At 40.8% G+C, this 12,377-nt stretch overlaps 1 protein-coding gene across 1 annotated transcript in view; it reads right to left on the reverse strand.

Moving 5' to 3' along the window:
* The window catches only part of inpp4b (inositol polyphosphate-4-phosphatase type II B), a 413,125-nt gene extending 400,967 nt beyond the window's left edge, over positions 1-12,158 (reverse strand). The window contains exon 1 of the mRNA XM_036575007.1: positions 12,098-12,158. The gene's annotated coding sequence lies outside the window, so the exon portion shown is untranslated. The remainder of the gene's footprint in view (positions 1-12,097) is intronic.
* Between the last annotated feature and the right edge of the window lie 219 nt (positions 12,159-12,377).

Consider the following 12,377-nt stretch of genomic DNA (forward strand, 5'->3'; position numbering starts at 1 on the left):
CAGTCAGAGGGAGGCCTCAGAACAAACAGGGTGGTTATTGGGACCAATCACAGTCAGATGAGGTCTCAGAACAAACAACATGGTGATTAGGACCAATCACAGTCAGATGAGGTCTCAGAACAAACAATGCAGTTATTAGGACCAATCACAGTCAGGGAGAGGTCTCAGAACGAACAAGACAATGATTAGGCCAATCACAGTCAGGGGGAGGTCTCAGAACAAACAACGTGGTGATTAGGATCAATTACATTCAGTTAATGTTGTTTGTAGAGTGTACATTTTGCCATATATATCATTTTTTGACATTGAAACGATATGCACACTCAAACCAGTCTGTAGAGAAATGAAATGGTATGTAGGTAATTCACAATAAAACTATATAGCAATATATAATGATTATGATTAATTACTAATATGTTGCAATAGCAAAGGAGCAAGACTTTTAAGAGTTAAACTGACTTTCCTACTGCAATGCTCTAAATCACTGACTGTTCCCCGACAATGACAGTTTCTTATGCTTTGTTCACGTCAACGCATTAAAAAAACATCATTCTGCACCTCTCAGCAGTGCGCGACCGATGGTGGCATGAAGCCAGGCAAATATTGGCGTGGTGACAGTGTTACTGGTGAAAATGGATGATTATCAGAGCAGAGCTTTAGCAGTGTAGATTGTTACTTTAAGATGGAATAAGACAAAAGGAAAATCTGTCTTTGTTGTACTGGAGCGCCGAGAAGTTTGGCAACCAAAACAAAAATTCAGTTTATTACTGTGGTCAATAGCAAAAGTTGGGAAGATCAAACTCTCAATGGAATGTTCCACTTATCAGTGCAGTCTGTGGAAGGTTGCCGCTGGTGGTGGCAGAAACAGTGGAATATCCAGTTTGCCGTCAATCGTCTATTACCAATACGTAAAAGCAGCATTAAAATGGCTATTATTGATGTTATTCTGTATTGTTTAGCTGAAGCCAGCGGTCATGCACAGTGTGACAATGTGACTAAAAGCACTCAGTCATCCAGTGGCTTTACTGGACGTTTTACCCAACCTGACCGCGTTCAACCCAACCGCGTCAAAACAGTCTGCTCCTGGCATGAAGTTAAGTGGTTCTGGCACTTTTAATTGGGCTGTTAAATTTAATCAGACATGTCACTGCTTCAAACAATCACTGCTAAAGATTTACGAGTGGGCTGTTGTTCTGACCTTCTGATGCCACAGATGGTTTCTTATTAGATAAAACAGGCTAAAAGAGTCGTGCAAAAAATCTGTGGGTTTTTTTCTCGCCATACACAGTTGTAAGTTTCAAACACAACTCACCCGAAACGCTACTTTATTCTGCAAAACAGCACATTTTGCCTCCAAAATGCCGGAGGAAACCCAGCATTAGCTTCTGAAGTGATTAGGCGCTTTTTCAACTACTTAAATGTAGCTGTTTATTCACATTTTCAAACCACCAAAGCCCATAACGCTAGTGCATTCTGCAAGATACCACCCACATCCTGACTCCTTACACACCAGATTGATTTGTCGAGAGAGAGTTCAGTAAAAACTCTGCGCAAGGGTCTGCAGCTAAAACATTTTCACTGTCGAGAGAGCCATGCTATGAGCAAGATGCATTCTTTAGGTCAAACTTCTACACAAAGTATGTTTAAGGCTTCAGTGAGCTTTGAAAATGTGAACCTCTGGACATGATGAACCGCAATGACATCTGCTGAAGAGTCAGTTGTAAAACATGAAGAATTACTACAAGTTTAAGTATATTTTGTTTCACAATGGAAGGCACAAGCTACAAACCATTAGCAGTACTTTACACATGAACTCATCGATATCTCAAAAAGCTGTAGCTGAAGAAAGCTGTAAAGGCAATACAAGTAACGCCAAAGGTACATATGACACACCTGCTAATTTCCAGTCAAAATGGCCATTAGGAACCTTTATTCACAGCTTCCATTTTTTTCAGGAGACTTGCTTTCAGTTTTTCAAAGAAATAGTGGCGCAAATAGTCCCGAGTGCCGCAACCGTCTAAGCGTTGGCCCTATCACCAGGAGATCGCGAGTTCAATCCCTGGTGATGCTACAGCCATCCGTAGCCGGGAGTCCGAGAAAGCACAATTGGCCTCGCTCTCTCTGGGTGGGTAGGATGGCCCCTCCTTCTCCCCCCATCACTCAGCGCGATGCTAGTCAGCGCAGGCGTCTGTTAGCTGACGTAACAGATCTGGCGGTTGGCGCTTTCCTCCGAGCGCGTTCGGCTGTCCAGTGACGTTGCGTGAGCGGCAGTTCGAAAAGAAGCGGTGGTTGGCTTCACAGGTCTCGGAGGAAGCCTGTGTTAGCCTTCGCCCTCCTAGTTGATAGCATCGTGTGTTGGGGGAGTCCTAACTAGCGGGTGGAATTGGAGACGACTAAATTGGGGAGAAAATCGGGTAAAAGAAATATGCAGGGATATTTTTCCATACCTCCAAAGTTCAGTCTTAAAAGTTGGTTGCATTTTCTGCTTCTCATGATCCAATTAATCCCAAACACATTCTGTGATGTTGAGGTCTGGATTCTGGGGTGGTCAGTCCATTGTTCTGAAAACTTAAGCAGTTTCTTTGTTTGATTTGCAAATTGTCCTGTTTTTTGTCGATTTTCTTTTCTCAGTAACAGCTTCTTGCCAGCTACACATCCTTTCAGACCCATAGTGTTGAGTTGTCTTCTCGCAGTGAAAAGATGGACAGAAACACTTGTGGATTTTTTCAGATCTAAATCAACAAGTTTGATTTTTTCCTTCTCTCTCGAAAATGAAAGCTTTAAGTGATATTTATCTGATATTGGTGGTTTTGGAGCTCTTGAGAAACCCCTAATTTCCCTTATTTCTTTTGACCTTTCCCTTCCTTATGCAAGCAGTTTACTGATACCTATTGCAAATAGATCAAATCCCTTTAGAAACATCGGAAAAATAGAAAACTTGATGGCTGTTTTGACTGGAAAATAAATAAATAAGGGTGGTCTTTGAGTTTTGCACAGTACTGTATGTCATGTATGCTATGTCATGTATTTATCACAACAATAAATTAATGTATAATATAGCATACATCTTCATCAACATAGATGTACCCAATTCCTCCCTCTAGTTACGATTCCCCAATCACAAGATGCCACCAGCACTAGGTGGGCAAAAGCTAGCACAGGCTTCCTCCAAGACCTTTGAGGTGCCACTGCATCTTTTTGAACTGTTTTAACTGCAACATCATTGGGCAGTTTAACACGCTTAGAAGAAAGCACCAACCAGCAGTTCTGTTATGTCAGCTAAATGACACCTGCACTGCTAGCATCACGCTGAATGATGTGGGGCCATCCTACCCACCCAGAGAGAGCAAAGCCAGTTGTGCTCACAGATGGCTGTAGCATCACCAGGGATCAAACTTGTGATCTCCTGATGATAGGGTCAACGCTTAGACGGTTGCACCCCTCGGAGGCCCCCATTCTAAGAGTATTTGAGATTAAGTAGAGATGCGCAATGAGATTGCATTTATATCGATATCCAAAAATAACTGCTTAAAAAATTAGAGACATTTCTAGATTTGATCAATATTTCGAACCTATATTTGCTGATATATTTTATAGTTTTATATACCAGCATCAACAGATATGTACATGAAACATATTGGAAGTTGTCTTTGTCTTTGGCACAGCACATACAGCATATACAGTCCACTCTACATCTTAACATTCAGATCTGTTCCTTGTAAAGCAATATGTGTCTGATTAAGGCCAGACTGATAGAAGCCGAGGACAGAGATCAATAAAGAGTCCTGGATAAGGGGAAATGGAGAGAGAGAGAGTGAGAGAGAGAGAGAGAGAGAGAGAGATAGAGAGAGAGAGAGAGAGAGAGACAGAGAGAGACAGAGAGAGAGAGAGAGAGCTCAAAGGCATGCTAAAAAGACATGGAATAGAGAAAAGGAGGAGAGAGCTCAAATGAATGCTAAAAAAAGAAACAGGCAAATACGGTCTTTTTAGATATTCAGTATAGAGCACCTCTATTCTCTCCCCGATTTACCAATCCAAGCAACTCTCAGTGCTCTTTAAAATTCCACACCCACTCCAGCATGCCATCAAGCAGCCCCGCTGCTGCACTGATCCCGACTGGACCACTGAAACCCTGCCAGACTCTGACAGCCTCTGAGAGAACTCCACCTGAAACTGCCAGTGCACCCATATCTCACCAAGATGCAAAGAGGATGCAGCAAACCTCCTCGGCAAGACTAAGCACATTAAAGCACAATAAACCCCCATAACCAAAAACAAGTAAACAAACACAATCACTAAAACCAGAGGGAACAAATTCCATCACCAAAATAATAGAGAACAAACTCAGTGACCAAAACAACAAAGACAAAACTGCATCACTAAAGCCACAGAGCAGTTCTCAAACAGGTTTTGACAGGACCACGAGATGGTCCACACTTCATCATTCCCAAGGGAGAACCACTGCCAAGGTGAAAAAAGACCAGATCACCAAAACTAAGGAAACATACACCATCATCAAAACCATAATAAACAAACTCCATCACTAAACCATAGAGAACCAACTGATCCAGAGAATGATGTCCATCACCAAAACCCCTAGAGAAAAACTCCATCGCCAAAATCAGTGAGTACAAACTCCATGGCCAAAATAATAGAGAACAAACTCAATGACCAAAACAATAAAGACCAAACTGCAACATCAAAACCATAGAGCAGTTCTCAAACAGGTTTTTTAGGGGCTCGATGCTAATTCCTAAAATATGCAGAAAAGGCAAAAAATATATACCGTTTTAAGGGTTCCCAAGGAAGAGCCACTGCTGCAGAAAACAAACCACCAGATCACCAAAACTAGAGAAACATACACCATCACCAAAACCATAACAAACTCCATCACTAAAAGCAGAGAGAACAAACTTTATCACCAAATTCAAAGATAATTTTATCTATCTCTATTACTAAAGTCAAAGAGAACCAACTAATACCAAAACCAGAGAGTAGCTCTCAAACAGGTCTTGAGGGACCACCAGATGGTCCACATATTTGCTTGATCCTAAAGCAAAAAATAAATACTGTTGAAGGTTCCCAGGGAAAAAACACTGCTGCAGAGAGCAAACCACCAGATCACCAAAACTAGAGAAACATACACCATCACCAAACCCATAACCTAAACAAACTCTATCACTAAATTCAAAGATAAACTCTGTTACCAAAGTCAAAGAAAACCAGCTGATACCAAAACCAGAGAGAACAAAGTCCATCACCAGAACCAAATATAACAAACTCCATCACCAAAAACATACATAAACAAACTTTATCATCAAAACGAGAAAGAACAAACTACATCACAGAACCCATGGAGAACAAACACCATCATCAAAACTCCATTTATGAAATCATATGCGCCAGATATCTTTCAAAACAACAGCTCACCCTCTCTATGAAGGTTGGTCTTTTTGCATTGAATTATTTTTAAGGCTTCAACTCTTTTCTCATTCTGTAATTCAGAGGCACCAGCAAATATAGCTTCATTGAACAGGCGGCAAGACGTTTCTTGTAAAGCCTGTGCTGTCAATAGCATTGACTTACCATTAAGAGAGAGGAACACAGAGGAAGGTAATTATTGGGAACGAAGGCTAGAGGGGCTTGTCTAATAGAGAGAGAGCGGCGGGCGCCATTTACACAGGCCTATTCTTTCCCTCTACTGCAGAGTTTGGCCAATATGTTTTAATAAAGAGAATAATGATCCAGCGAGCAACGTAATGAGATAGAATGGAAATACTGAGAGGGGTCATTGGGGTCAAAATCAGCTCTGCTGTTGCAGCCGTGATTCCAAGGCCTCCACATTTCAGCTGAAGAGGTCAAGGCTCACTCTGTTAACCAGGTGGAAAAAGGTCAGATAAACTAAAAAGAACCTCATGCTGGCTAGGCCTGAAACCATGCAGTATTTACTACAAAGCACAATATTGCGGCTCTGCCATTTTGTAATGTCTGACAATATAGTGGGTAATATCCAGTGCACTTTTGCAGTCCCTCATTGGTATTGTACAGGGGAGAACTATCTACTTCTAAATAGCATTAAGTCAGGTAATTAATACGGATATATTCCCATAATCAGCCCACATCACTATTCACCAGTCACATGAACAAACCAACACGAGTAGCTTAATGTTTTGAGAAGCCGCTCCATCTCCAGAATGTTGAGCTGATAGAGTCTGAAAAGTTTTGTTTGTAGTGGCACAGCAGTCACGGTTCACGTTAACCAACATTCCTCTGTACATTGTTCAGTAACATGAGACTCACAATACACTTTTGTACACATTCAGTAGATGTAGTGATTTATGGTGTTCAGTAGAAATGACGAGTGCACTGTGGGATTTTCTAGTGCCCTAAAAATGAATTTTGTTCAGACACTAACTCAAAATTGGCCAGTGTACTCAATAGTATTGGCCAATATACTCCGTTGGGCCCTAAAACACAAATAGGGATCCATTTCAGTTATAGTCAGTGTAGCCTAGCAAACACTGAACGCCCATAATGCTCTGTGTCTCAAGTGACTGATTGTGACTGGTAAGCAAACCTGTGCAACGTCACTGTTGTTTTGTTCACTTGTTCTCTTCCTTATAGTAGTATTCTATATCGCTACTGTCGGAACAAAACCTTGTATCTCCATTTTTGCGCTTTTCTGTTTTTGACATGATCTGAAAGAACCTGTTGCCCATTACATTGTGGGTAAATTTCATGATGAATGAACCAGTAGAAGTGGCCCAAAATTACTTGAAAAAATGTCTGGTTCTATTGACTTACATTAAAAGTAAAGTAAGTTTTTTTCTTCTCCTGTAAAATTCTCAGTTTGAAGAAACAAGGTTTTGTTCCGACAGCAGGGATATAGTGCTTTTTGCTGGGAATAAAGAGGTTAAGAATAGATTTAATTCAATTTGAATGTTTTGATTTTATAGAGCTCTAATTATACACAACGCAGATTGTTTTGGCTCAGATAAATAGAAGTTATTCAATAGAAGTTTTTTCAAAGCCTGACAAGCTGCTCTCTGACAATAAATAAACACCAAACAAATCACTGGGGGGGGGTCAGTGGGGGCAACTGCAGCGGGTCCAACGCAGAGGCCAAAGTTGCTGACTCTGCCTCCTAAAATCTTCATTTGGCCCCTTCTACAGGTACAGACACAGCTGTACAATCATGACTCCCAGAAATATCCAATTTCTGAACAAAATACTTCACCAGTTAGCTTCCATCAACACTACAGAGACAGACCTGGCATCTATTTAATTCCTATTCATTTATCTCATCCAACTGTTTTCAGATGGATCCTTCACAACCTGTAAGATGATATTTTCATTATTTATCATTTTAACAACTGGGTAGTCTAAAATGGGTAGTATAATGTAAACAGTTGGGTTAATGTTAGTGCTAGCGGCATGCCCTGAGAGCATCTACATTTTGGGCTTATAATATCCAGTAAACAAGCAAATGACAATGTCAATTTTAGTTCATTGAAAGTCATTTTCATTGGACCTTCTTTACAAGTGCATAAGATCCAAATAACACCACTGCCACCCCTACAATTTATAAGCTCCTCATAAAAATAGCTGTCATTTCAGCATGGGTGCATGTATAGCACAAGCCCTACCCCCTTATGCTATACACTTTATTCTGATAGGATGCACCTCGAAGCCTAGTTTTGATAGTTGTTTCCACAAAAGATGGCAGGTAAATGAGAGACCCTCTGTGGAGACCGAGGGTCATGTATGTATTTAATTCATCCTTACAGTATATAGTTTTCTGTATATAATACATCTGATATGGTTCTAGAATGGGGTTTGAGTACTGTCTCCTGATGGGTAGGCATTCAGATAGTGCCCCCTAGTGGAAAAACTGTCATGAGGGACAGAGATGGCAAAGGATGAATGGCGAGGTCAGAAATGCATTAGGTCATTCAAGACATTGTGAAGAAAGGCAACTTGGACTCCACTGACTGCTTTAAAAGCTCTGTTTACAAAGGTTGGAAGATCTTAGATTTTGTAAAAAGACCCTCATTCTCTGGCCCCTTGCTTAGTTGCTTGAGCAGACATGAAGACCTAAACTAAGAGCAATTGGCGCAAATGCCAAAGAGTCTACAGCCCCACTGGAATTTAATACAGGCCATCTCTGTCCTGAGTGTTCCCTATAGCTCACTGCTCAAATGCAATATAGCAGCTGTGTGCCCTGGGGCCCGTGTAATATCTTTAGGCTACAGAGGGGCTCAATCAGCCTCCCGAGCCAAACTCGGCCCATTCTGCTGTCCACTCCTCTCTTCTTTTTACACGAGACACAGGTAAGATGGCTATTGATTTATCTTCATGTCAGACTTATTGCTCATTCTCTTTAACTTCCCCTATATTGACAGAGCACCTGCTGCCTGTTCAGAACTTCAGAGACAAACCTGAAGAATTCACTCCTGTTCTGTAACGAGGAGTAAAACTTGATTTTTTCTTTTTCTCCCAGTCGTCCTTGCATTTCTTTCTTAATTTCTCTTCTTCATAGTGGTGGGTATATCACGGCATTATTAAGATTTCAGTACATATCAAGGGATGCATATCATTGCTGTCTAAAAAGTATCTCCAAAACGGTATATATATTCAAGTAAAGCAATTTGAAATGCACATTTTAGACAGTAAATGGAAGAGCTCTGTGTCCATGTTAGGCTAAGGCTGACGCCTAAAGTCCAGCCATTGCTTTATGTCAGCTGCCTCAAAACAAAGTGGACTTCTTTAGATGCAACGGACTGGCAGCAGGGGGTGACCATCTATTAGATGCTGAGCATCTATTGCTTTTCATTTTCATTTTTATTTAAAACATGGTGGAAACACCCCTAGCTGACCTATTTGGCCAAAAAGTCTAATGTTAGGTGCTTCTTTGTGGCGTACCAGCATAACTGTTATGTCAAATCTCACACCTGCGGCAGAATTTCAGCTGGTATGCGGCCCACTTCGACTTCTTGATATTTCTAATCTCACAGACCATCTACTTCTCTCTCTCTCTTTCTCATTCTGACAACATTGTAGCCTGTCTGTCTCTCCTTTATGTTTCACTGCTCCCTCCATCTCTTTCACTCACCCTCTGCACACCCTCTCTCACTCTTTCCTTCAGGTCTTGGGCTGGGAGAAATGGCTCTGACAGCTTTGAAGTGCTCAGAATCCCTCACCCACACAAACATATACACATACATCAGGCTGAGCCATAGCAGCTTTGTGAGCTGGAGGCTAAAAAGCCGACATGAAAATTGTACTGTGCCATAACAGGGTTGAACCAGCATGAACAGGGCTGTAATTTAGGTGGCAGACACTAAAGGGCCAAAACTTTCCCAAAACTTCCAAACAACAACAAACAGAGAATACAGCACACAACCAGACTTGGCCTTTGAATCACTGAAATATTGCTCTGAGCACTTTGCTGATATCTGGGTGAACAAAGACACAGCTGGAGTGGTGGTAGAACTTAATGAGGCCCACGTACCTATCATTATAGTACTCTATTGATACTCAGTTTTACTCTGCTACTGTTATTTCATTTTTTATCCATCCCTTTTTAATTCAATATTATATGCATAGTGTTTTTTTCATTACAATAGACATGGTCCTATAGCAGCTTCTCTAGTTGCGCAGGTCAAGTCCCGTAATGAGCATCGTCAAGAGAGATATTGTTGGGAACAACTCCCTAAGAGCATGTGAAGAAACCACTGAGTAGAACCAAGACTCAGAAGGATAAACTCTCTATGAGCATGTGGAAGAACCACGGAGTAGAACCAAGACTCAAAAGTATAAACTCCCTTAAAGCATGAGCAAGAAACACTGAGAAGAACAAAGCATCAAAGGGAAAAACTTCATGAGAGCATGAGCAGCAGGGCTCAAAATGATAAACTCTCTAAGACCATGACGAAGAACCACTGCAAAGAACCAAGGCTCAAAAGAAAGAACACTCTGAGAGTATGAAGAAGACCCACTAATAGAACCCAAGACTCAAAATTGAAAACTCTATAAAATCATGAGGAAGAACCACTGCAAGGAACCAAGGCTCAAAACGCATAAACTCTCTAAAAGCATGAGGAAGAACCACTGTGAGGAATCAAAACTCAAAAGAAAAAACTCTCCAAGTGTATGAAGAAGAACCATTAAGAGACACTAAGACTCAAAAAAAAAATCAATAGGATCATGAGAAAGAACCAGTGTGAGGAACCAAGACCCAAAAGGATAAACCTTCTAAGAGCATGAGGAAGAAACACTAAGAGAAATATAAATCCTCAAAAGAAAAACTACAAAAGCACAAGAGGAAGAACCACTGGGAGGAACCAAGACTCAAAGCATAAATTCTCTAAGAGCATGTGGAAGAACCACTAAGTAGAACCAAGATTCAAAAGGATAAACTCTCCTAGACCATGAAGAAGAACCATTTTGAGGAACCAAGACTCAAAATGAAGAACTCTCTAAGAGTATGAGAAAGAATCACAAGAGGAACCAAGACTTTAAAGAAAAAAACCTTGTAAGACCATGAAAAAGAAGCAAGGTTCAAAAGGATGAACTCTTTAAAAGCATGAAGAACCACTGTGAGGAACACAGACTCAAAAGAAAAAACTTTTTTTTTAACTCTCTAGGAGTATGAGGAAGAACCACTGTGAGGAACCAAGACTCCAAAGGAAGAACTCTGTAAGAGTATAAGGAAGAACCACCAAGAGAAACCATGACTCAAAAAGAAAAACTCCATAAGATCATGCAGAAGAACCACGGAGAGGAACCAAGACTCAAAAGGAAAAGCTCCCTAACCGCCTGAAGAAGAGACACTAAGAGGATCCAACACTCAAAAGGAGAAGCCATCTTTCTCTAGGCCACACCAGATAGTGCAGTTAGGATACAAGTAGGACAAGTTTACAAATAAGATAAAACAGATCCCACAGGCACTGGGATCATACAGAGGAAAGATCTGGGAGATATGCCAGTGATCGATAGCACAGAGTCTCCCAGACATCAGGCAGAAAAAAGGATCTAGAGGATCTGCTAATTGTAAGGGACATATACTGGATGTTAGATATGACAACAGGGTGGGGAAGAAGACGGCAGGATTGCCTACAGAAACAAACTGTAAAAAAAATTGTTTGTCAGTTCAACTTAAAAAAGAAACTTCATATTTTAACAAGCAATTAAATTGCTTTTATTCAAGTCACATAAAAACTCGAGCAAAATAAATAGATTCGAGGAGCAAAATCAATAATTTGCATCAATTCAGACCTCAAAAACACTTGAAATCAACTACTGCTGTGTTCCACTTTTTAAAGAGCAGCTTCAGAGTTTTGCAGGGGTTTCGGTGAAGCAGCTCATTACAAATCACAACAGAAGTTCGGGGGATGTGGAAGGTTGACTATTCATTAAAATCTCTGAAGCGTCCAGGATTAGATCTTCCAGGCAATGGTTCTTTCAAACAGTGGGATTACCTGTTGTTTCCCAGCCTTACCTATTACTCTCTTACTTAAATCAAAGGTATAGCAAGATAGTAATAAGTAAGGTAATACCATTGCACTGTATACCAGTATTACCTAGTAATTATACAGTATTACACTGAGTTGCATTTATATTCCATTGACATTCCGTATTCATGTATTTAAGTCTACACATCCTATTTTTTCCATTTGTTTTAATGTCAACAAATGACAAACACAAAGTAAAAACTAGAGGACAGCTTTTCTTTCCATAAAACAAAACTATACACGCTGCAAATTCAAATCAAAATGTCTTCACTACTACTATCAGACGCAAATGTGCTGTGTATGTAAATAGCTTTTGTTATTATATTATAACTGTGACTTCTAAGGTCTAAGGTCTGCCTGGGTTCTGATTGGTGAAGGTGAGATTTGTGAGTGTTGCTGCTGTACACAGCACTGAGTTCTTTTCAAGACAGCAGGTTGGACTACTGGACTACTTTTTTATCACCTGCTGCAACATCAAAGAGTTAATTTGCCTCAAATTTGACTTTGGATACCACCCTACTTTCAAAAATGTCTCTGAGTTCAACTTTATTGAAAAACTCCAGCCTTTAATCCAATCAGCTTACCTATTCAGTGCTCCTGTGCTGCGTTTCTGTAATCTCCGTCACCAGCAGCAAGCCCATCCTCCTCAGGCCCAAGGCTGCTACTCCTAGAGGACATAAATAAAAGAGGAATCAGAGCGAGGGCCATCACCCAGCCTATCAGGCCCCCCCTGGCAGCACCAGCAGCCCGGGCTAATTTCTAATTGGCGAGCACAGATGGCGTGTGGAGATACAGAGGCGCTAAAATTAACCTCTCAGCACTAATGGAACAGCAGTGGGAGGAAAAGTGGAGTCAGAGGAGGAT

This window comes from Colossoma macropomum, unplaced genomic scaffold (assembly GCF_904425465.1).
Source record: "Colossoma macropomum unplaced genomic scaffold, Colossoma_macropomum, whole genome shotgun sequence".
In the NCBI taxonomy this organism is placed as follows: Eukaryota; Metazoa; Chordata; class Actinopteri; order Characiformes; family Serrasalmidae; genus Colossoma; species Colossoma macropomum.